Source organism: Staurois parvus, unplaced genomic scaffold (genome assembly GCF_062004578.1).
Source record: "Staurois parvus isolate SC_StPar_1 unplaced genomic scaffold, SC_StPar_1.0 ptg000209l, whole genome shotgun sequence".
Classification (NCBI taxonomy): Eukaryota; Metazoa; Chordata; class Amphibia; order Anura; family Ranidae; genus Staurois; species Staurois parvus.
The window spans coordinates 13,232,608-13,255,998 of NW_028318005.1; the positions used below are offsets into that span (position 1 = coordinate 13,232,608).

Sequence of the window (23,391 nt, forward strand, 5' to 3'; positions counted from 1 at the left end):
GACTTGTGACTTCCTACAGCTAAAGTATATTCTATGCAGTACAAAACCTGGTGTGTTACTGCCATCTAGTGGACAAATAGGAATTTACACTAGCGATAGAAAACATCACAATGCTATAGTTTTCACTCCTTACATTTCAGAACCATGAAATAAACTGGTTCAATAACCGGCGTGTTACTGCCACCTGGTGGACAGATAGGAAGTTACACTAAAGTCATAATACTGAAATTTGTTCAATAAAAGGTGTGCTACTGCCACCTAATAGAAAAATGGGAAGTTACACTAACATTACTATTATTATTATTATTATACAGTATTTATAAAGCGCCAATAGTTCGCTCAGCGCTGTACATTACAAAGGGGGACAGAACATGTGACAGAACAATACCAATACAATGTGATACACGAGGGGTTCGAGGGCCCTGCTCTTTCGAGCTTACAATCTAGGAGGGAGGGGGTGGTGGCACAGGAGGAGATAGCTGTGGGGGATGGAGTGGTAGGAAGAGTGGAGGAGGTCGGCAAGTTAGCAGGGGGTGGGGTAGGCTTCCCTGAAGAGATGGGTTTTCAGGGTGCGCCTAAAGGAGAGGAGAGTAGGTGATAATCTGATGGGTTGGGGCAGGGAGTTCCAGAGGATGGGTGACACCCTGGAGAAGTCCTGGAGGCGGGCATGGGAGGAGGAGACCAGGGAACTAGAGAGAAGGAGGTCTTGTGAGGAGCGGAGTGTGCGTTCTGGGCGGTACTTGGTTATTAGGTCAGTGATGTAGTTCGGGGCAGTATGGTGGACAGCTTTGTACGTCAGCGTTAGGATTTTGAATTTGATCCGTTGCGCAATCGGAAGCCAGTGGAGGGATTGGCAGAGGGGGGTGGCGGAGACAGAGCGGTTGGAAAGGTGAATGAGTCTGGCAGCCGTATTCAGGATGGACTGAAGCGGGGATAGCCAGCGGCGAGGCAGGCCAGTGAGGAGGGAGTTGCAGTAGTCGAGTCGTGATATGATGAGGGAGTGGATGAGCTGTTTAGTGGTTTCTGGGGTTAGGAACGTGCGGATTTTGGCGATGTTGCGGAGGTGGAGTCTGCACGAGTTTGTTAAAGATTGGACTTGGGGCTGGAAGGATAGGTTGGAGTCCAGAATGACACCCAGTACTCTGGCCTGCAGGGCGGGTTTGATGGTAGCGTTGTTGCATGTGACGAAGAAATCAATGGGGGGTGGTGTCCGGGCTGGGGGGAAGAAAAGAAACTCGGTTTTGGAGAGGTTCAATTTAAGGAAGTGGAGCGACATCCAGTCTGATATGTCGCTCAAGAAAACAGAAAATAAGCGAGCGCTTGAAATAGATATAATGAGCAGCGGCTGTACACCAGAAAGGCACCGTATCAAACCTTCAGGGACATAAATATAAAAAGGGGGGGGTGCAGCGCTACATCTTAGCAAAATGATAAATCAAACACAGATAATAAACAATAAAACAGTGACTGTGTGCTAATAGAGCCACTGGATGGTGGCTATGAAGTGAAGGAAGTGAAACAGTCCAATGGAGGAGTGCTCTTAAGATCCAGGATGATCCTCAGACGTCCAATATTAGGAACCGTCAGGTGATAAAAAATGTAAAGACTGCGCACTCACCAGATACGCAATCTTTATGCGCATTTGTGTATAATATCACTGGACCTCCTGTGTCATCATCCTGGTCTGGTCAAATCTGGTCAGCATATCCTCCCTTGCCTGATATCCGGATAGATGCAGCTATTCCATGGATCTGGCTGGCTCCCACCAGAACTCAAATAAACAGAAAAGGCCACATAGTGTGATATCCTCAGGTATCTTTATTGTAGGCAAAGGATAGCAGGAAAACCAACATGTAAAAAATTACTGACCCAGATGCAAAATCAAAGATGGCCGCCGGGGCCCCTCGTGGTGCCGGCGGTGAAGCGTCCAACCTGCTGTAGCTCTCCCTGACGCGTTTCGAGCGAAGGCTCGTACTCATAGGGGTGCAGCTTACAGTGGTGGACGCAAATGACAATTTTAAATACGAGCGATGGCGCATGCGCAGTACGCCGTGCGCCATCTTTCCTATGCTGAATGTCCGCGCGACGGGCGCCATTTTATTGTAGCCCAACCCGATGGCGCATGCGCAAACGCCCTGTCGTCGGGTACGCAGAGACAACCAGCAGAAACGAATGCTATGAGCACCAGGGATGACTCACTCATATGCTATAAGCGCCAGAGATGATCAAATCAATAATTTGACGCTATAGATCACCTATGTGGAAACCAACCAAGATAATATAATTATGGGCAAGAACAAAGATGGATCTTAATGAACAGATCCAAATTCATGTTATATAGCCCGTGTTTATCACAACAACAGTAATGCAAATGTATAGATACTCCGTATGAAAAACTATATTCACATAAATGAATTAAAAAATTATTAAGTTAAAAAATTAAAAGATTATATTCATGTGAGAACCTGGTGGTCATACATATGTAAACGTTGGCAAAAAGTCTGCCAAACATAAGTACCCATATATATAAAGTTATACCTGAATACTAAAAATCCAAAAATACATAAATCCACAGTATATATAATCAATACAAATATAAAATAATACATACATCTGTAGACCCATCGGTCATTAGTGCATGTAGAAAGTTAGAATAATAAAACATTAAATATTAAAATTACCTGAATAACAAAAATATATCATCAGAATAACAAAGGAATAAAGTTATATAATATTAAGTGAAATACACACTAGGATCAATGGCAAAAATACATATGTGTATATAGAAAGATATCTAGATAGTCCCAATCAGCTGTTATCAATGAAACTATTGATATCCAATTCTATATTAAGTCCATTGGGGCGCATACAGTCCATCTGGAATATCCATTTCGTTTCCATTTGCGAGACTGCTCTTTTCTTATTTATGCCTCTCCAATGGGCTTGCACTGTGTCAATACCCACAAACTGCAATGAAGATGGGTCCCTGTTATGATGGGTCCTGTAGTGTAATGATAAAGAATGATCTTTAAAGCCCTTTTTTATGTTGTTAACGTGTTCACGGAGTCTATCCCTAAGTCTTCTAATGGTGCGCCCAACGTACTGTTTTTTGCACGGACATTGCAAAAGATACACGACATTTTTGCTGTAGCATGATATAAAGTTTTTAATTTTAAATGTCCTGCCAGTACTAGTTGATAGAAAATTGTCGACCCTCTTTTTCCTTTTGCCATTACAGGTGCATATAATACACTTGTTGCATGGGAAGAAACCAGTAATATTATTCAAAAAGGAAGTGTTCCTAGGAGGGTCGATAATATTTGGGGCTATAAGATTTCTCAGAGATTGTGCTCTTCTATAAGTAATCTCAGGTCTATCAGGAAGGATATTAGTTAGCACTGGATCCGCCTTCAAAATCTTCCAGTTCTGATTAATGATTCTAGAAATCGTCCTGTATTGTCTAGAAAAAGTAGTAACAAAGGGGCAGATTTTTTGTGACTTTTGTGAGGTATTGTTAACAAGCAGAGAATCTCTATCCATATTTCCTATCTCATGCATAGTGCGAGTAAGACATATCTCATCGTATCCCTTTTCCAAGAATCTATTTTTTAATATAGATGCCTGTGACAAAAAGGTATCAACAGAGGTACAGTTTCTTCTCAGCCTTAAGAATTGCCCTTTCGGTATGTTTGAAAGCCATAGTGGATGATGGCAACTGCTAATGGGAATGTATCCATTCCGATCTGTTCCTTTGAAGAAGGAGGAGGTTATTAGGGTGCCCTCTTGGTTCATTAATGTCAGATCCAAGAAATTCACACTAATCTTACTGTAGTCAAAGGTTAATTTAATATTTAAAGTGTTGTTATTAAGGGTACCGAAAAAGTTAACCAATGTTTGTTCATCCCCTTTCCAGATAAGCAGTATGTCATCAATATATCGTCTATAGAAGTATAATTCTGGCCAATCCCTGGCATATATAATGTCCTCCTCCCATCTAGCCATGAACAGATTTGCCAGGCTTGGAGCGAATTTCGCTCCCATAGCCACGCCCCTAGTTTGTAGGTAAAAATTACTGTCATACCAAAAATAGTTTCTAGTCATAGCGAAATCCAGAAGGGTAAGTATAAATTTTTTATGAAGAAGAGGCAAAGTAGATTCATTAAGATAAAAATCCACTGCTTGCATACCCTCTGTGTGGTCAATGCTCGTGTACAGAGAAGCCACATCAGCTGTAACTAGAAATGTATCCTTATCAACATAAAGACCTTGGATGTCTTGTAACACTTGTTTAGTGTCTCTCAGATAGGATGGCGTTTTCCGTACTAGCGGTTGTAGGAAATAATCTATGTATTGTCCTACTCGAGAGCACAGAGATCCAATACCGCTTATGATAGGTCTACCGGGAGGGTTCTCTAGGTTCTTATGTATTTTAGGGAGAATGTACATAACTGGTATCCTAGGAGCCGATGGACATAAAAACTCCTTCTCTTTCTTATTTATAACATTATCCGAATAGCCTTTGGCAATAATGTTTTTAAGTGATTTTTTATATGTACTCAAAGGATTCTTTGGTAAACGGCAGTATGTGTCTACATCTCCAAGAATATTATATACTTCCTTATTGTAGCTATCTTTATTCATTAGTACAACTCCTCCTCCCTTATCCGCAGGCCTTATGACTAGGTCTTTCTGGTCAAGGAGGGAGTTAATAGCTTTGGAAGTCCCATGCTGATTTTTATGGTTCTTTACCTTCACAGCAGCTAAATCCTTCAGTACCGTTTCTTTGAAGGCATTAATATAACTATAATTTTGTGGGGGAGGATTGAATAGGGAAGCATTCCTTAGGTTAGAATAAGTGTTCATGCTAGTGTTATTTCTAGCGATAGGGTTCGAGTGAAAATATTTTTTCAAAGATATTGATCTTACAAATCTATGTATGTCAATATATGTATGGAATTTGTCCAATTTGTTATTTGGTGCAAATTTTAATCCCCTATCTAATAAATCCAACTCTTGGGAAGTTAATATTTTCCCACTAAGATTAAAAATCCCTTTACCCTTTATAGTTTCCTCTTTTTTGGGTTTGTTGACCCTTTTGCCTCCCCTTTTTCCCCTGCTCGAACGTTTCTTTTGCGTGAGCTTTCCTGGTCTAAAAAATGAACCGGAGTGGGATTCCAATTCTCATTTTGATATGTGGAATGGTTAGTTGTAGGAGGATAGTAAGTATCATTTCTATATGGTGGGGCATATGGTGGTTGCCTAAATGACTGCTGAGGTGTTCTAGGTGTAGGTGTCCTGAACTCATCCTGTCTATATGAGGCTCCATAATTCCTTCTCGGGGAGTTATAATTGCCATACCCTCTGTTATAATTATTGTTGGGGGGTCCAGTACCCTGTTGTTGAAATGGTTTCTTGAATTGGTTATCCCTATAACCTTGATTGGGATACCAATCATAGTTTCTTGAGCCTATATTGTTGTCTGACATAGACCTCAGTGGTTCAAAACGGTTGGACGTGGGTATATTACTATTATAGGTGACCCTAGTTTCCCCAGATGGCTGAGATTGGTGATGATATGTATGACGAGAATGATTGGGGACCCTCCCGCCTTTATTATTTTTCTTTGGTTTAGATGTATATGAATTAGTCTCCATGGGTATAGGAGGCTCATTCATGGGTTCATCTAAGTCTGTTTGCCATTTAAAAACTTTATTTTCGGCATAGTCCCTATGATCACGTATGTATTTCTTACATTTTTTTGTCTTTTGTTCCTTTTCCGTGTGTTCTAAAAATTGTTTGAGTTTCTCAGATTCTGATTGATAGTCATTCCTATCTTTAAATGGAATGAGTTTCTCTCGTACTTTATTAATTTCCGTGTCTAGATAGATGATCTATAGCGTCAAATTATTGATTTGATCATCTCTGGCGCTTATAGCATATGAGTGAGTCATCCCTGGTGCTCATAGCATTCGTTTCTGCTGGTTGTCTCTGCGTACCCGACGACAGGGCGTTTGCGCATGCGCCATCGGGTTGGGCTACAATAAAATGGCGCCCGTCGCGCGGACATTCAGCATAGGAAAGATGGCGCACGGCGTACTGCGCATGCGCCATCGCTCGTATTTAAAATTGTCATTTGCGTCCACCACTGTAAGCTGCACCCCTATGAGTACGAGCCTTCGCTCGAAACGCGTCAGGGAGAGCTACAGCAGGTTGGACGCTTCACCGCCGGCACCACGAGGGGCCCCGGCGGCCATCTTTGATTTTGCATCTGGGTCAGTAATTTTTTACATGTTGGTTTTCCTGCTATCCTTTGCCTACAATAAAGATACCTGAGGATATCACACTATGTGGCCTTTTCTGTTTATTTGAGTTCTGGTGGGAGCCAGCCAGATCCATGGAATAGCTGCATCTATCCGGATATCAGGCAAGGGAGGATATGCTGACCAGATTTGACCAGACCAGGATGATGACACAGGAGGTCCAGTGATATTATACACAAATGCGCATAAAGATTGCGTATCTGGTGAGTGCGCAGTCTTTACATTTTTTATCACCTGACGGTTCCTAATATTGGACGTCTGAGGATCATCCTGGATCTTAAGAGCACTCCTCCATTGGACTGTTTCACTTCCTTCACTTCATAGCCACCATCCAGTGGCTCTATTAGCACACAGTCACTGTTTTATTGTTTATTATCTGTGTTTGATTGATATGTCGCTCAGTAGGTGTGTGATTCGGGCTGAGACCAAGGGGGTGAGGTGGGGGGTTGAGAGATAGATTTGTGTGTCGTCGGCATAGAGGTGGTAGTTGAAGCCGTGAGAGTGTATGAGTTGGCCAAGGGAGGAGGTATAGATGGAGAAGAGAAGGGGCCCGAGGACAGAGCCTTGAGGGACCCCAACAGAGAGGGGGAGTGAGGGGGAGGTGGTAGCATTATAGGTAACGCTGTAGGAGCGTTGTGACAGGTAGGATGAGAGCCAGGAGAGAGCAGAATCTCTGAGGCCGAGGGAGTGTAGTTTTTTGAGGAGGAGGGGGTGCTGTGTCGAAGGCCGCAGAGAGGTCAAGGAGTAGGAGCACTGAATAGTGGCCATTAGCTTTGGCGGTTAGCAGGTCGTTGGAGAGTTTGAGTAAGGCGGTTTCGGTGGAGTGTAGGGGATGGAAGCCGGACTGTAGGGGATCGAGGAGGTTGTTGTCGTTGAGGTGAGAGCATAGGCGGGTGTAGACTAGGCGCTCGAGGAGTTTAGATGTAAATGGGAGCAGGGAGATGGGTCTGAGGTTGTTCGGGTCATTGGGGTCCAGGGAGGGCTTTTTAAGTATGGGGGTGATGTGTGCATGTTTCAGAGGGGAGGGGAAAGTGCCTGAGGAGAGGGAGAGATTGAAGATGTGGGTGAGGGAGCGTAGGATGGAGGAGGAGGAAGGTTGTAGGAGTTGTGAGGGGATAGGGTCGAGGGGGCAGGTGGTGAGGTGGGCATCAGAGAGGATCTTGGAGACTTCCTCGATGGTAGTAAGGTCAAAGGTGCGGAGTGTGGGGGGAGCTTCAGTATGAGGAATGTAGGGTGGGGTGGAAGAGGAGGTCAGAGCAGTGGTGGGGCCATGGGAGAGGGGTGATGAGGGGGTAGCTGAGTGAGGGTGAAGGGGCTGGAGAGAGTTTGAGCAGCGACGAAGTCCCTGCGGGTTATGTCGAGGGGGAGGGGGGATAAGGGGGTAGCTGTGTGAGAGGGGACGGGTTGAGAGGGTGTGTGAGTTGCGGCAATGTCCTTGCGAATTGTGTCAATCTTGTTTTTGAAGTGATTGGCAATCTCAAGGGCAGTGAGTGAGGTGCTGGGTGGAGGTGGGGGTGGAGAGAGTAGAGAGTTGAAGGCAGAGAAGAGTCGGCGAGGATTGGAGGAGAGGGCCTTGATGAGGGTCAAGAAGTAGGCCTGTTTGGCAGCATGGAGGGAGGAGGTGTAGGTGCGGAAGGCAGATTTATAGCTGGTGAAGGCTTGTTGGGATTTGGTTTTGCGCCATAGTCGCTCCAGGGCATGACTTTGTCGTTTGAGGGTTTTGGTGTGATCAGTCTGCCAGGGCTGGAGCGGTCGGGGTCTGATGTTGCGTGTGGTTAAAGGCGCTAGTGAGTCAAGGGCTGTTGAGAGCGCATTGTTGTAGGCGGTCAAAGCCAAGTCGGGGCAGGACAGGGGGAGGATGCGGTCGTGGAGTTGATCAGCTGCAGAGTGGAGGGAGGCAGGGTTAAGGTTGCGGAGGTTACGGCTGGTAGTAGTGTGACATTTGGAGGGGTAGGCGTTGGAGGACGAGGAGATAGAGAAGGTGATCAGGTTGTGGTCAGAGAGAGGGAAGGGGGTGTTAGTGAGGTTGTGGGGAGCGCAGCGGTTGGAGAAGACAAGGTCCAGGATATTTCCGTCGGAGTGGGTGGTGGATTGTATGCACTGTGCAAGTGCAAAGGAGGAGGTTAGGTGGAGGAGACGGGCTGTGTCTGGGTTGTCGAGGTTGACAGGGATGTTGAAATCCCCAAGGATGATGGTGGGTAGCTCAGAGGAGAGGAAGAAGGGTAGCCAGGAGGAGAAGTCATCCAGGAAGCGGGGTATGGATCCAGGAGGCCGGTATATCACAGCAATCTTCAGGGGGGTTGGGGAGAATAGTCGGACGCAGTGGGCCTCGAAGGAGGAGAAGGATAGGGAGGGGGGGGTTTGGGAGGACTCGGAAGGTGCTCTGCGGTGACAGGAGCAGACCAACCCCACCACCTTTACGACCGTTAGGCCTGGGTGAGTGGGTCCAGGTGAGACCTCCGTAGGAGAGTGCAGCAGGGGAGGTAGAGTCAGTGGGCTGGATCCAGGTTTCCGTGATCGCTAGGAGGTTGAGGGAGCGGGAAACAAAGAGGTCGTGGATGGCGGTAAGCTTGTTGCACACCGAACGGGCGTTCAGGAGTGCACATGAAAACGGGGGGGAAGGAGATTTTAGGGAGCAGGGGGACAGATACTAAGTTGCGGGGGTTGCAGTAGGACGTGGACGTGGGAGGGTGTTGAGCGGGTGAGGGAGGTGGAGGGCCAGGATTCAGGGAGATGTCCCCCGCGGCTAGGAGGAGGAGAAGGGTGAGAAAGGTGGCATGGGAGCGGGATGTGCAGGAGCATGAGAAACTCCTAGTGGAGGTGTTGGGGTCAGTGGGAGAGCGGAGTAATAGGAGGAGGTGGTGGGTGCCATAGAGGGGCGAAGGAAGCAGTGAGGACACAATATACAATTGTTTGGGAGGGGCAGAGGGATATAGTGAATGGATTTTGGGAACGGAGGAGAGGAAAATGAGAAGGAGGAGTGGAAGAGGCATTTTGGGGAGGTGAAGAGAGCAATAGTAGGGAGATGATAGCAGTGAGGGGGAGATGTACAGGTTGTGGGGTGGAGCAGAGGGGTAAAGAAATGAGATTTGGGAACAGAGGATAGTAATATGATAAGGAGAAGAGGGGGTGTATTATATAAAGGTACACGGAGTGGGTCTCAGGCATGTAAGAGGTTTCCCAGGGTGATTGCTTGCAGTCTTCCAGCATGCAGTAGAGCTTCTTGCTGTTGTTGTGTCTTCCTGCTGCTTGAGTTCTCCTGCTTTAGTTCAACTGCTGCGTTTAACTGCTTCTTCTATGCACTCGTTCTAAGCCGCACTCAATCTGAAGCAGCACCCCCATCAGAGACTGTGCCCCCCATCAGATCATAATCATATACAGTACTGTATTTTTTTACTTTATAAGATCATTGAAATATTTAAACTAGTTCAATAACTGGTATGAGACTTCCACCTAGTGGAAGAATAGGACATTACACTAAGGGAATAATATGTCACAATCTTTATGTTTTTTCACTCCTTACATCAGCCTATTTCAACCTTTTTCAATGCAGAGGAACCCTTGACATAACTTTCCAGTCTCAGGGAACCCCTGCTAAAAAGGACTTTAGTTACAATTCATGATACATTAGTGTGATAGTCAGAGGTAAGAATGCTCCCTACACTTGTGGTCATTGGGAAGAGTTAAAAGAGTGAAAGGGTGCTGCCCTACTTAGTGGAGGATATTTTTGTATAGTTTTGCAGCACTGGATGTTTCACAGCGTGCACTGAAGATTTACTGTGTTTTTTTTCTGTGTTTTGGGACTGTCATATTTTTGGGACTGAGTCACTTTATTTATTGGTATTTTTTGGTATTTTTTATCCCATTATACACATCATCATTATTATTATGTTCACCCCTGTCACCAGCACATTATAGTGTGCTGCCGTTTTTGTCATTGTTTGCACCCATTCACATGCTTTTTGGATATGTTATGTTTACACTTGGATGAGGGGCATATCTGTATTCAGTACATATTCTATTTATGTTTTTATGGCGCATTGTTCATACACTAAGTAGCGCAGCACCCTTTCATTCTTTTATTTGTTTTCACTATTTGGGAATATAGTCAGGTGTTTGCGGCCACTTTTTTTGGGGTCATTGCAGGTAGGGCACAGGATGACCACCTCTATACCATTAGGAAGAATTACCCCCTTACAGATAGCTAAAAAGATCAATGGTGTCAGTGGGAACTTACCTGAGAGGCAGAAACTACTCATTGCGCAAGGAACCCCTTGTTGAGAAACCCTGCCTTACATAGTAGAACAGTGGTCTCTAAACTGCGGCCCAGGGGCCAGATGCGGCCCTTTGATTGCCCTTATCCAGCCCTTAGGGCACAATTTCTCCAACTGACCCCAACGATGGGGCATTTTTTTTCACACTGACATTGAAACCTTTTCTACTCCCAATGGTCGCAGTAGCTCCCCCCCCCCCCCCCCCTTAAAGTTTGAAGGCATGTAAACTGGCCCTTTGTTTAGAAGATTTGGAGACCTCTGTTTTAGAACATTTAAATAAATAGGTTCAATAAACAATGCGTTACTTCTGCACCTAGTGGAGGAATAAGAATTCACACTAAGGTTGCAATTCATCACAATTATATACTGTATTTTTCACACCTTTCATTTTAGTGGTCTCCAAACTGTGGTCTAGGGGTTGGATCCAACCCTTTGCTTGTTTTTTTCCAGCCCATGGGCCGTTATACCCCCCACTGTCAGCTACAGTGGGGACTAGTTCCTGCCCCTGACACATACAACAAGGTACTATTCCTCCCACTGACCCCATCGATGAGGCACTATTGCTCCCACTAATACCAATAATGAGGCACTATTCCTTCCACTGACACCAACAATGGAGTACTATTCCTCCCACTGACACCAACAATGAGGCACTATTCCTCCTACTGACACCATCAATGAGGCCCTATTCCTCCCACTAATACCAGTGATGGGGCATTATTCCTCCCACTGACACCAAAAATGCAGTACTATTCCTCCCCCTATTACCAAAAAGAAAACATTGTTTACTACCACTGGCACCAAGACAATTTCTACTCCTGCTGGCCACAGTCTGCCCCTCCTAAAATTTGAAGGACATTAAACTGCCCTTTGTTTATGCTGAAACAGTTTTATTCGGTGTTTAAACAGTAAAAGTTCATGTCTATGTCCAATAAATGTACAGAGATGCATAGAGGCCAGAGTAATGTAAGATGAGACATCACAAGGTTATGAGAAAGTAAAGGTCATTAAGACATGTGAAGATTAGGAAAGCATTTGCAGATATTGTCAGCTCTATAACCATAAATAATATAATGTGAGAGATCACAATGAAAAAGTTATACTGGCTTTTTGTTTAGAAAGTTTAAAGACCCCTGTTTAAGATCATTGAAATAAACTGGTCCAATAACTGGTGTGTTACTGCCAGCTAGTGGAGAAATAGAAATTTACACTGATTATAATAAGCCCAATCATATACAGTACAGTATGTTTTCACTGCTTACATTGTAGAACAGACTGGTTCAATAACTGGTGTGTCACTGCCAGCTAGTGGAGAAATGGAAATCCACACTGAGGTTTTAATCCATCACAAAAATACATTATTCAGTCTTTGCATTTTAGAAGAACATTGAAATAAACACAGCTATACACTTAATAAGAATCTTATTTTGTTTATTTATTTATTTTAGAATGGCATGGTGCGTAAAGAAAGTGTATTTAGGACAGTCTCAGTTGAATAAACATTTGTATGTATATTTGTAATACGTTGAATCTTGTTTTCTCATTCCATTGATACATTCTTTTCTCAAGTCTTCAAATAATAGAGTATTCCCCTAGGTGCCACCAGTATCTGCAATGTGATGTCAAATTATTTTTTTTAATAATTATATTACAATGATTTTTTTATCATAAACATTTGCCATTTTTAAATAAAGTACAGTTTTCACCCATTTTTTGTTGCTTTTTAGTGTTGCTGATTTTCTGCATCTTCTTTGCAGCCTCTACCTGTCTACGTGCACACCAGCGATAGCTGTATGGCATTTCTCAGGATGGTGACAGCAATGTACCATGCCTGTGCAATGTGCATTTGAACAGTTGCTTGTAGTTTCAATTGCATTGGCATGTGACAGGGTGACAGTGCAGCTGGGAGGTAGAGACAGCATGTTGTCACCCTGTACTAGGAAGTGTCTGAACAAGGACTGTCATGTCAGGATCACCAGATAGTATTTTAATAAAAGCTGCAAATTTAAAATGGTTTTAAAAACCCTCTTTTCGGTTGCTTTAATATGGTAAATCTTATATGAGATTGTAGTGATTGGGATACATATTCTTTAACAACAGGGATGTTTTTTCAAATTGGCCTAATGCGTTAAACTGTCTAAAGAAAAAGTATTGATTTTTTTTGTCCCCAATGAACTTTTTGGTCTGTTAAATATAACATTTAATTCATTTTGTTATATCTGTTTATTAAGTACTAAAAAATCTTGTTGATCCTGCCAGAAATCTTATGAGCTGATAACGTACTGAGCTCTCTCTCTCTGTGTGGACTGTTATCAGTTACAATGCTCACAGCCATCTTTGTGGACAACAGAACACCCCCATGTTATGGAGAAGAGGAGAGGGGGAGATGTTCCCTAGTCCCATCCTAGGGTGACAACACTGCTCTATTGATAAAGTACAGAAATAAGTGTTGTCACACTAGGAATAGAAAGTGAGTTACCAGCAGGATCAATAAGTGAAAAAAAGGAAAAAAAAGCCTGAAGGAAAAAAAAAATAATACAGCCACCACATCCAAGGAGCTGCAATATATTACATTTTTATTCCTGAATTTAGATAAACGTTAAAGATTTTCATTAGAATTAGTTACTAGTAAGCCACGAGTCCACTTATCTACCAACCTACCCACCTACCCAGCTGGGCGTACTCACCTTTCCTTCACTCTTCCGCCACTTCATTCATCCACCAGTATCAGGAGCTTCTGGTAAGGAAGGAGCATGTGACTCATTTCCCCTCCCCCCTGCCTCCCTTGTAGAATGCTAATACTAGATTGGGGCTCAGCAACCCGTAGATTGCCGTCTGGGCTTGCTGACCCGCCACCCCAGAGCATTAAACAGTGCAATGCAGAGGGATACTTGTAAGGTTGGAGCTGTAGCAAGAACCCCACAAGCCGATGCCTCTTCTGTAGTGCTGGCTCCTGTCCTATGCGGAATGATACCAATGCACTCCACCTCTTATCCCAGCTAGCGACTTCCAACCACCCCAACCGCACCTTCTTTAGGTGCAGTGGCCAGGGGTGTACACACATCGCAGGAGTTATGCACCGTCATGGTTGGTGGGTGTAGCACCTGCCAAGCATGACCCATTCATGTAAATGAGGCTGCTCTGCAAGTACCCTGCAACCATGTGCAGTACAGCAAACAAGGGGTTAAAGCAGGCAGTGTTGTGTTGCTTTCCTACCACCCGCTTTAACCCCCTGGACCCCGCAAAAGCATGCAGTTGCAGGGCATTTGCAGAATGGCCCCATTTACTTGAATGGGTTGCGATTGGCAGGCAGTAGCACCCACCAAAAGCAACAGGGGGCTTAATTCTAACTGTAGCATGTGTACATCTTTGGCTGCTGCCTCAGTAGCTAAAGGGGGGAGGGAATGGGGGTGATTCAATCACATCTTGTTTGTTGCATTTCAAATCCATTGTGGTGGTGTATAGAGCCAAAAATGTTAGAATTGTGTCGATGTCCCAATATTCATGGACCTGACTGTATACTCTCGCCACATGAGGCCGGGTATTGTCGTGCACCAGGAGGAACGCAGGACCCACTGCACTAGCGTAGGGTCTGACAATGGGTCCAAGGATTTCATCCCGATACCTAATGGCAGTCAGGGTGCCATTGTCTAGCCTGTAGAGGTCTGTGTGTCCCTCCATGGATATGCCTCCCCAGACCATCACTGACCCACCACCAAAACCGTCATGCTGAACGATGGTACAGGCAGCATAACGTTCTCCATGGCTTCTCCAGACCCTTTCACGTCTGTCACGTGCTCAGGGTGAACCTGCTCTCATCTGTGAAAAGCACAGGGCGCCAGTGGTGGACCTGCCAATTCTGATGTTCAATGGCAAATGCCAATCGAGCTCTATGGTGCCGGGCAGTGAGCACAGGGCCCACTAGAGGATGTCGGGTCCTTAGGCCACCTTCATGCTCATCCTGTTCCTCCTTGCACAAAGGAGCAGGTCCTGCTGATGGGTTAAGGACCTTCTACGGCCCTGTCCAGCTCTCGTAGAGTAACTGCCTGTCTTCTGGAATCTCCTCCATGCTCTTGAGACTGTGCTGGGAGACACAGCAAACCTTCTGGCAATGGCCCGTATTGATGTGCCATCCTGGAGGAGTTGGATTGCCTGTGCAACCTCTGTAGGGTCCAGGTATCGCCTCATGATACCAGCAGTGACACTGACAGAAAAAGATGAGTAGGGAAAAAAATGTCAGTGGTCTCCACCTGTAAAACTATTCCTGTTTTTGGGGGTCATCTCTTTGTTGCCCATCTAGTGCACCTGTTGTTAATTTCATTAACACCAAAGCAGCTGAAACTGAAAAACAACCCCCTCTGCTACTTAACTGACCAGATCAATATCCCAGGAGTTTCACTGACTTGATACTATACTCTGATTAAAAAATGTTCCTTCAATTTTTGTTTTGAGCAGTGTATAATAATATTAGCAGAAATCACTGTAACTATAAAATATTGAACACCGGACACACTGTTATAACAGAGGGAGGTTTATAACCCCTGTCAGGTTTTTTTTGCCATCTGTGTCCCATTGTGGAGATTTCCCTTCACTTCCTTTCCCATAGCCAAAATGAGAAATGAGAGGAACTAGTCTCCCCATTGGAAGATTTCCCCTCTGTCCCTTTTCTGGTGACAACCCAAAAATTGGGATTTTCTTTCACTCTCATCAATAATGGTAAACGGGACAAGAAGAGAGGGGGACACAGACAGCAATACAAAGCTGACAGGGGTTCTAGTCCCTCTCCACTCCATCAAAAACTAAAGAAAACAATGTTTTACCTTTAGTTATACTTTGATCTCCATGCTCTTGCTTACCTTTGGATCTTTTTAGGCAGCATATGTAAAATACAAGATGGGATGTATAGTGAGGAAGCTGTACAGGTAAATTCTCCCCACCCCCACCTCTCACGTGGTGCTCAGTGGCTCCATTCATTCTACTTACCTATTCATGCCATCTTCCATGTTGTCGACTCCAGGCTCACCTACATGCGTTGTCTGTGTTGGTGGTCTGTATTATAAGAAAGAGATTTCGAAAAACATTTATGAGTTTTTTTCATATATTGAAACAAACTTTTCAAATATATATTTGCCACCTGACATTTGGCTGCCTGCTTTTGCCTTCAGGTGGTTTAAGAATTTAGCTTTAGCTTTAAGAATTTTTTCCAAGGACAGATTTTCTTTAAAGACACCTGGATTTGGTTTGGTATCAGTCTCTAGTAATCCGCTGTGCATGAGAAGGAGAGCCAATCAGGTCTGCTGCAAACACGTGTGCTGACATGAACATGCTGACAGGAGGAGAGAGTACTGTAGTGACTTTTGAAATTATGTATCAAAAACATAACTTTATTTCAACAACAAACCAGCCTAGCCGCCCGTTAAGGGTTAACTCTTTTTGGTTGAAAATTTAAAGGACCCTCCAACTAAGACATGCAAATAATGGGTGAAGTGAGCTTTTTCTAAGACAATAGACTGTTTGACTATCCACAGGTGGTCTAAGACTAGGTTTATAAAAAGTTTAAATTGGAGACTATGAGAATAGCTAAAGTGTGGATATGTCAACAAATACTGTTTATATATTGGGGTTGAGTTGAAGACGTCTACAAAAGTTAAATAGACAGTCAAATAGGACTTCGACCTTCAAACATTAAGTCATAACAAGTGAACAATAATGAGACGGAAACTCAACTGGTTGAAAGTTTACCCAAAACCTTGCAGAGTGTGATGAACCAACAAACTTCTCGAACTGTCACAATATGCTATTATCCACTAAGGTTGAAAGTATAAATAGTTGTTTACTCTGACTCCAACACAATAGACAGGTAAACAGAGGGTCTTTTCTCCTCATGGGAATTTTGGTTCTAAAACAAAAAGGTTAAATTCAGGACATATAAGGCTAAGAACTGGATATATCTACCCACAGAGATATTACCAAAAAAGCATATTATCAATGGATGTTATAAAGAATATGTTTCACACACCACAAAATATTCAGCAGAATGGGGATTGTATATCACTAAATTGAGTATTGAGATGAGGAAAAGGAAGATATATTGTGAATTAGCAGCAGTTGTATGTCTTACCAGGAAACAAATGCTTTCACACAAGTTTGTATATCAGGGAGATGAATAACTGAATATACACATATATTCCATGGTTCCTATTTAGAACATTATAGCTATGATCACCTATATATATCTGGATAAGACGTATATTTAATACCTGAAATCACCTTGAGTTCCACCCGAGGTATGAGTCATCATAAATACTCAAATTGTTCTATGAGCTCTGACTGCCACTTAGTGGACAGGTGAGAGATAGCTTAAATACATACATTTCTCAACCAGCCAATCAAAAAGCCTGGTTGGAGGGTCTCTTAGAACAATAGTTTAGATGGTATAAAAACCCATGCACCTGATTTGAAGAAAAAACCTCATTGAAAAAAAACTCACTGAAGAACCTCACTGAAAAACAGCAAAGAGAGACAAGCTGAAGGAAATCTGACGAGGCTGAAATTCATCTGAAGAGCTACCGATTAACTCTTTTCAAACTTCTAAAACTTTACTAAATTTCTAAATCTCTGTACCTCTAACTTCCTACATTTTCCTACACTATTGAATTATATCTCACTTCCCCTTGTGGTCATCCCTGAAGGCGTTCCATTGCCAGCTGAATCCATTGGGAAAGTGTCATAGTCTGAATTCCGGGTGTGGTGAGACTGCCCATTTAATTTTGCATTGCATATTTTCTCTGTTGTGTAGAGTAATAAGAATTACCTTAGAGTGATCACAACTGTATTGGGTGGTTATATATAAATATAGAGAGATCCCGTATTATTGTTAGATATTGTCGGTGTCATATTACAAATTTTTCACATTTCATAAATTATTAAATATTAGTAATTAGAGTATAATTTATCAGGGAATATCTTCTTCCATTGCTATGGCCACGTGATGAGAGAAAATAACCTCTGAAATACTCTAAAATTATTAGTTATTACTAGATTTAAATTTTTATAATAATTATCATCTAGAAGATTGTTATATTGTTTCCCATTATTTAGAAACATTATATTGTGTATGATATTGGTATAGTATATCTTTGACCGTGTGTATCAGTATTCATTCATCACCAGTCTTTTGCGTTTTGTGTTAATATATATATAATTTTTGTACATAAATAAATTTTTATATTTATCTATTATAAGGCAAATTTTGTGTGTATGGTACGAAATCATACTGGCTAAAAGAATTCAAGGTCTAATAATAAGTGGTGATCAAATTATCAAGGTGTCCAAATTATTGGTTTACTAAATATTTGCCGTATTTTAACGGCTGGAGGCACTATAATATTTCATCTAAGGGAAAGGGACACCGCCCTTTACAAGTAGAATAAATCCTTACATAAACCACCACAGGATAAATTTGAAGGCACTGCTGAGATCCATAGAAATCGTACCATAATACAAAATGCACTGGTGATTGTATATTTGTACACTTTGTCAAACATATATTTTGTATCAAAATGGCATCCAGTAATCACGGATCCACCTCTTCCAAGCTATAAGCACATTTGAGGACCTGTTGAACCAAAAGGGTCGGGTTATTGAGTTTTTAGTAGCATTTGCTAGAGCAGAAAGTGATAAAAACCATGACAGACTTCTCTTAGAAGCCTGGCCTATGTTATGGTTTATGAGCACTGGAGCTGCCCAGCAAACCATAACTTTAAGGGAAGAGTTGTCAGAAGCCCGCCTCTTGTTGGAAAGCAGAAATCAGGACATTGAGTCTTTGAAAGGGAAGCTTGGTCATGCCGGTATTCGTTTAGACGAATCCAAGGAGTATCAAGATAGATTGGTCAGAGACTTTCAAAGTGCTCAAGACCTGTATGAAAGAAATTTTCAGGAATTGAAACGATTTCAAAAGAAATATCAGGATTTAAAAGATGAAGTGGAGTACTTCAGATCAGAAAGGTTATCTCCTGTTGAAATTAAAGTCCACCCAGGGGATAAGCATGACCAGTCAGAACTTGCGTTGATAAAATCTGAGCAGAAAACTCTGGAGGAGCAGATTGTGAGGTTAACGGCCCAAATAAATTCTGGAGTCCAAAACCGGACCAACCCAGTCAAGCAGGAGGCTGATGAGCGGGGATACCCATATCACAGTGAAGTACCTGATAGTGAGGCAGAGACAGAATATAGGTCGCCCCCTAGGCTCCCAAGATACACTCCAGAGCGCTCAGAAGAAAAGTATGAGGTTTTCATATAGGCAAGAAGCGAAATCCCAGGGGTCATTCAGAAGATATGACACCCCAAAGGTCATTAAGTTCCTGAAGGACACTGTTCCTATGTTTACTAAGAAAGGGTCCCTTGAGATCACCGAACACATGAAAACATACGAACAGACGTTAGAAATTCTGGGCATTAGAGATGACCACACCAAAATAGAATTGCTGCCATGGGTATTTGAAGAAAAGTACCGGCAATTTTTTGATACCTTGAGGACCTATTCCAATCAGTCCTGGAGAGAGGTTAAACATAAGTGCCACATGGAATTTGGGCCTTATAAAACTGTAACCTCTGCCAAGGCTGCGGCCTACAATTTAAAGTGTGGTCCTCACCAAAGTCCTGCAGAATTTCTGGCTGTCCTCAGAAATGCCTATTTCCTGGCTGAAAAGGATCCCAATCCTGACCAGCCAGAATTCAAGACCTTATTTTATGAAGCATTACCCGCTTACATAAAATTGGGACTTGCTCAGGATTACAGAAAGGGATGCTCTCTTGATTGGTTGGTGAGAGAGAGTGATCTGTTCTCAATCCAACAGTCCAGAGAGGGCGGGATAAAAAGAGAACCCAAAAATAGTCCCAGGATAGTAGCAGCCACTACCGTTTCCCCTCCAAATCCAAATTTGCAGGCAGAGAAGAAATCATATGCAGAAGTAGTCCGTGGGGGTAAAACCAATGGTTCCCCTAGATTTGTACCTCAAACCCAGCAAGTGAAGGAGGTCCATAACTTTGCACCCCAAAACCAGTGGGTGAGGAAGGATAGACAAAAGCAAGGGAACTACGGTAGTGGAAGTGAGAAGAATAAAAAGTATGGTAAGGGCCAGTATAGTGATGGGAATCAAAGGAGTCAATGGTATCCTCGGAGGTTCTACTATCCTCGCCAAGACCAACATGGAAATTTTTATGGGAACCCCAATTTCAATAGGAACCATAATTTCAATAAGAATCCCAATTTTGGTAGGAACTCTGACTTCCAAAGATTCCCTCCACGCCAAGAACACCCTCAAGCTCAAAGGGTGGATACAGTACCCCAGGCTCCCCTCAATGACAGGGAGAACCCGAAACCTCAGAGAGAAAAATGGCGTCGGGACCGGAGCAGTAGTTCTGACTCTGAGTCTCATTACCAGTCACGTCCAAAATACAAACGTAAGTACAGGAAAAGGGAGAATCAACAGAATGACTCCTCTAAGCGTATTGAGCAAATAGAGGCACAGGTCAGCAAAATGGCTGAACAAATAGACCGGCTTGTCACTAACAATTCTTCCAATCCTTTTTTAGGAACAACTCCTGTGACCAACCAAGGGTCACAGAATTAACAGGCAACCAAGCCTTAAACAAACAGGGGAGAACACTGAGTCAAATGACAGGAGATGTGTGTCCCGTCCCTGACACGCCTACTAATGGAGAATCTAGTTCTCAGGCAAAGGGGGACCAGTTGTTGGTTATTAACGATTCTCCTGTTTTTCGGTGTCCATCTATTGCCCCTAATATAGTCGCGGCATCGGAAGTCGTCGGGATTGACGAGCCAGACGGAGCACCAACTTCTAGTTGTGCTTCTGTCTTGAAACAGTCCAAGAATCCCACCAGGGAGGATAAGAGTGATGTGTCCACCACATGCGGTGAGATAAGAGCCAATCATATGTCATTGAAGGGCCCACAGATCTTCAACCACGCCAATTTCATGTGTGAGCTGACTGAATCTGATGGGAGATATTATGCCACGGTGCAGGTGCAGGATGCCAGTGATCTTTCTATTGTCGGCCTAATAGACACTGGATCCCAAGCAACCATCATGTCACAGGAACATTTTAATAAAGTGGCGAATGTCATGCCCACTAAGCCAAGACTTAAAAGCTTTGACAGCTCATTGATTGGTGTAGGTGGAGACCCTTTACAAGTTACGGGTACCGCCTGGCTTAAACTGAAACTGGGTAATAAGGAACTGAGACACCCCATCATCATTGCCAGTATCTCCCAGCACCACATGATTATTGGGATGGACTTTCTAAAAAGGCTGAACACAATAGTTGACTGTGTGAACCAAGTACTGTGGTCACAGGTAAATACCCCGATTAAATATGGGAAACTTAAAACTCCCCATTCCCGACAACACTGCCACCTGGTGGAAGAAAGGCCTGGATCATTAGAAATCCATTTCAGGAACAGTCAACTTCCTGATGTAACGGTTATCAAGCCTGATGACCATAACCCTATCAGAAGAGATGAGGATCACATTTTTAGAATTCCCCAAGATAAAATAAAAGATATTTCCCTCCAAGATGACATCCTTACGATATCTTTTCATCAGGAGGATAAACCAAGAAAAGGGGGAGATCACACCCAATTCTTGACAGGCATTGAAAGGGTTAACAGCGACTTGTTTATCCCCATCCGGATAAATGGTCTTAATAGGTCAAAATATGCCAAACTAGATTTGAGACAGGAACACAGCTTTGTAAGCCACGGGCTGATAAAACACCTGACTGAAATGGAAATGATCTGTTTCTCCACACCTCAGCGTCATTGGATTTCAGACTCCATTGATGACTCTGATGATTACAATTCAATAGCTAGGTGTCTCTTAAACGTCACTGTAGGAAACAAAACAGCCACCCATGTGTTCCTAGTCTTGGATAATCCCCAAACTAAAATGTATTTTGGCAACGATGTATTACATCGATTTGCAATGCAAGTCGACCTAATTAATGACTGTTTATGGAGTCGACTAAAGGGGGACCCCGAGAAATACCAAAATCTGGACTTAGCTTTAAAATCCCAGCAACAGATGCCTTATGCTGTTGAAGTCCAGGTAGCCCAAAAGATTACAATTCCTAAGGGCATAAATAATTTCATACTCCCCATCCAAGTTAAAAAGGGACATAGACTGAAGGGGTCAGATGCATTAGTATGCCTCTCCCATAAAATGCAGGGGGAAGGACTGAACATTACACACACGCCCCTAGTCAACACACATCAGTCCCCAATGTACATTTACATACATAATCTGTCCAACCAGGACATCGTCTTACCCAAAGAGACCCTTATTGGTCTAGCAGTAGAGACTGAATATTACACCTTTGGGGTCACTAACCAGGTGATTGGACTCATCCCCGATGAATATTTGTCGGAGGAACAATTAATTGAACAAACATTCCATTCATTACCAGAGGGTATTTTCACCATAGAGTCCATTTATCCTTTCGATTCTAAAGATGGTACCTGTCGAATCGAAGAGACATCAATTGTCTTTGATCACCCAATCAAAGAACAAGAGTACCCCAAAGGACACGAATGGCAGGAGAACACACACACACATCACATGCCCAATGACCTCACCACAAAACTTGAAGAGGCATATGAGATAGGTCAGCCGGAAAGCTTTCCTGGATTCAAGGAGTTAGTTGAAGAGATGGTGGCCCTCGCCGATGCGTGTTCCAATGATCTCGACCGACAATTGCTCCGAGAGCTTCTCCTTGAATTCCAAGAGATCTTTGCCAAGGATTCTTACGATTGTGGGACTACTGACCTACACATCGCTAGGATCCAAACAGATACAGATGCCCCACCAGTATTCGTAAGACAGTATAGGTTGCCATTAGCTTCCTATGAATCTCTAGCTGAGATTATCAGGAAGTTACATGAAAGGGGAATAATTAGGCCCATCCACAGCTCCTATAACCACCCGATCCTGGGTATTTTAAAACCCAATGGACAATGGCGGTTGTGCGCTGACCTCCGTCAGCTGAACAAACGTGTGTACATGTCAGGATGGCCTGTCCCATACATAGACCAATGTCTAGCCCAGCTCCAAGGATCCCAAGTTTTCACAGCCTTGGATTGTGCACAAGGGTATTGGACCATTAAGGTGAGTGAGGAAGACCAATACAAACTGGCCTTCAGTTTTGGAAATCGACAGTATTGTTGGGTGCGAATGCCTTTCGGATTCATAAATTCCGGACATGAATTTGCTGTGTTTATGCACAAGGCCATGCCAGACGCCTTCGAAAGGGGGACGTTGGCATATGTGGACGATATCTTGATCAAAAGTACTGATATGGCCAAGCACATTACAGAACTTCGGCATGTTTTGGGCCAATTGAAAGCAGCAGGAGTTAAACTGTCCTTACAAAAAGCCCAGTGGTGTCACACAAAGGTAAACTTCCTAGGCCATGAAGTTACTGCTGAAGGTTTGAACCCACAAAAGAAGAAGGTAGAGGCGGTTCTAAACTGTAAAGTCCCTACTAACCTTAAAGAATTGAGATCATTCCTAGGTATGGTAAACTACTCGCGTAAGTTTATTGATAATTACGCCGAGATAAGCAAGCCACTGCTTCACCTACTGAAGAAGGATGTCGAATGGTCGTGGGGTAAGAAACAGGAAGACGCCATGAAGGAGTTAAAGGAACGTCTTACACAAGCGCCGTGTCTCGGATATCCCAAAGGGGGTAAAAACTTCTATCTAGAGACAGGGTTTACGC

The 23,391-nt window shown here is 43.4% G+C and overlaps 1 long non-coding RNA gene across 1 annotated transcript; it reads right to left on the bottom strand.

Annotated features, from left to right (window-relative positions):
- Nucleotides 1-12,008: 12,008 nt before the first annotated feature.
- Nucleotides 12,009-15,567, bottom strand: LOC149461191 (uncharacterized). The gene is made up of 2 exons (XR_016312950.1): nucleotides 15,415-15,567; nucleotides 12,009-12,203 (listed from the first exon to the last, which is right to left on the bottom strand). It is a non-coding gene; the product is annotated as an uncharacterized LOC149461191 (long non-coding RNA).
- Between the last annotated feature and the right edge of the window lie 7,824 nt (nucleotides 15,568-23,391).